The following is a 3,292-nucleotide window of genomic DNA, read 5'->3' as shown; positions in this document are numbered from 1 at the left end:
GAGGAGCATAATTTCTGTGGTTTACTGCACTTATCATATCTGTTGCAATGTGGACTGTGTCAGATGTCAATTACAGAATGACTGCAGAAAGACTGTTTATTTTAGATAATATAAATGTTACTTAAAAGATAGGGGCATAATATCTCATGTTTACATGTCTAAGATCTATTTCTAAAGTTTAGAAGATGCAGTTTCCTGTCTTTGCCCCAACCAGATTCAAGGAAAATTCTGTAACTCTCTGGTCCAGGATAAATTCTGATGGTGAGGAAACCAGTTTCGTTACTTGTGCGTAATTAACTATTCCTGGTTCCTTTGGGATCGTGGGTTTATGTTGTTTTTTTCCTGCTTATTATCTGAGAATTGTCTGACTGCCTTCAGTTCAACCCTAATAGGAACAGACATGGATTAAAAACTGAAATTAGAGCCAAATACTGAAAGGCTGTGAGACAGTGTTAGCAGAAATGAAATTCATTTGCCTGGTAGACTTCTGTCTTTAAAATATTCCACAGTGAAGAGAAATTCCCTTGATTTTGATACAACCAAACACAACTGCTTCTGGAAATTAACAAAAAAAGGTAGGAAATCTGTTTGGTTTTTGTTTTGGGTTAGAAAGCAGAAAGACTGAATGCCCTCAACCATTTTAAAAGCTGAACAATGCCCAGGCTAAGAAAAAAATCTGCCTCACAGTTGCTTCACCAGGAGAAGCTGAGAAGAAGACATAGCACACATAACAGGTGGTGGTGGTGTAGATTTTTCTGCAGTTTGTGAGGGTGTTTCTGAGGAGAATATAAGCCATATAACAGAAAAAAGGATAAGTCTTTGAGATATGCTAAGTAGAAAATACAATATTTGCCTCAAAAATAACAAGTGAACCCAAGAAACTCTTTGGAACAATTAGTCACAGTCCTCAGATCAAGGCAAAAAGGAGGGGGAACAAAACACAGAATATGTGTTTTGCATATCTGATGCTTTAGTATATCTCCCTATTCACATGTCAAAGAACAAACATAATGTCTTGATGGTTTTAATTGTGAAATTATTTTCTGACTTTACCTTGGCTCCATATTAAGTCATAGATAACAAGAAAAAATGTCTACATAGAAAAAAATCTAATAAGGGAGGAACAGTGAATGATATTTATGAACCCAGAAAGAGCACTCAACTGGTGTGCTTGGGTGCCTAGGAAAAAACAACCCATTTGGGAGGCTGGTGACTGAACAGTAACTGAATGGGCCTCCCTAACCACCTCTGAGGTAGACCAGGAACATTCCCTGGAAAAGAAGATTGCAGCTGTTAATGAGAGAATATTTAGCAAATTTTTTGTGGAGAGAGAAGAGACCAAAAGCAAAACCTGAAAGTATGAAAGAAGAGGAGGATCCTGTACTTTTTGGGAGAAAGTGGTACCTCCCAAGAGGCTAAGACGTGAGGCAGGCTTTTACATACTGATGTTTCATATTCAGCCAACGTGGATTTCTCTGGTGCTGTCAGTTTAGAAGATCCCCTTTTTGGAAGCATCCCCACAAAGTTGTCTCCTTAGTCCCAGTGAGCACACAAAGGATTAAACCCACTGAAGAGAACATGGAAGAGCCTAGCACTCTACAGAGGATGTGTAGAAACCACTCGGGAGATTTGGAGAGGCTTCAGCCCTGATTTGGGATCTCAGTAACTGGACTCGAGAGACCCATTTCTGAAGAAGACAATCTGTTTCAAAGTGACAAGGTCAGTGAAAGAGCCTGTGACATTGTCTGGACATATGATAGAGCACATGAAGGCTGGAGATGCAGGGAGCAGGGGTCTCCTAAGAAAAATCCAGCACGCTTCTGAAAAAGACCACCTTGAGATGAAGGACACAGGTGGTTCGTGCCCAGAGAACAAGTTTGTCTGCATTGGGAATGTATATGCCACAAGAGCCTGGCAGTTTCATGCAGCAGAGAAGAGCGCAGAGGTGCAGGGCTGCAGGCATGGCAGTCTGATGAGCAGAAGATGGCAGAAGTCAGCCAAGGGTTGTGAGACCATCTGACCTTTCAGATAAAAAGTGGATGCAGAGGTTAGTGTAGCTTTGGGACAGATTTTACGCTCTTGTTTAGCCTGTTAGCTCTTTGAAGCAGAGACCTGCTGCTTTTTGAATGCTTGGAGCCCACGCACAGGGTGCAGAATCCAGTAAGTAAATACTAGGAGTCATAATTCAGTGCTCTGAAGCTGAAGAGCTGTGAAAGACATGATCTGTTTTCTTGTGACCTCCACCTCTCACTGTGACTATGGGACACGTTATTGTGTTTTATTTTACTAGTGGCCAAGTCAAACAAATAGCTCTGGAACTGGTAAGAACTCCACCTCCATTCCCAATTTTTCAGGTTAAGCGTGAAACTTGTCTGTCTTACTGGGAATTTCTGAACATAAATAAACAGACACTTAGAGTAACTCCCTTTGATAAATGGGCAGTGTGGGTCGGGGCCTGCTGGATATGCAGGCAACTCAAAGATGAAGCAGAGTTGGGGAAGTAGGCAGGAATGGCTCTGCTTTTCTTGGCTTCTCAAATGGTTTTCAGGCTGAAATCAAACACTTAAGAGCACGAGGAAAGCTGGCTTCTGAAGTCATGATTTTGCACTGAATCTCACTGTAAGGATATCTCTTATAAAGCTACTTTTGATGTGGAAATTTGGCTCTAAACCACACTGAAGGCCATTATAAATAACCACTTCATCACAGGACACACAGAAGTTGGCTTCCTTGAACACTCCTAGAAAGCAAGTATAACCTTATTGAGCCATAACCTCAGCTAGTGTAAATCAGAGAAGCTCCATTGACTTCGTTAGTCTATACTGATTTACACCAGCTGTGACTGTGGCCCACAATACAGCAAGATATGTCAGCTTTTAAATTCTGTCACCGAGTGTTCAACAAAACTGTTTTTAAAACAAGACTGGCAATCCCAGATTTAGATGCTAATGAGACACAGCACTGTAATTGTTTCACGATGCCTATACACTCCATTTTGTTTTCATTTTTGCCTTGCTTCTGTTTTTCTTATCTTCTGCCAAACAGAGGGAGAGTACCACATATGTTACACTCATAACAAAGATGTTTTGCTGCTTTGAGAACATGTCCTCCAGATGCAAAATGTCTTTGTGTTGTAGTTCAGCTTCTTTCTTTGCATAGGTATGTTGGTTAGATGCCAATATAAGAATGCCCTTGAGGGCCAGCCCCATGTTTCTCCAGGGCCTGGAGCTCTTGAAGGGGCACCCAGAGGCTGTCCCAGCTGAACTTCCAAGATCTGATTCCCCCTTAGGGA

The sequence above is a fragment of the Strix aluco genome, chromosome 3, assembly GCF_031877795.1.
Source record: "Strix aluco isolate bStrAlu1 chromosome 3, bStrAlu1.hap1, whole genome shotgun sequence".
NCBI classification, from domain to species: domain Eukaryota; kingdom Metazoa; phylum Chordata; class Aves; order Strigiformes; family Strigidae; genus Strix; species Strix aluco.
This window is presented reverse-complemented; position numbering follows the sequence as displayed.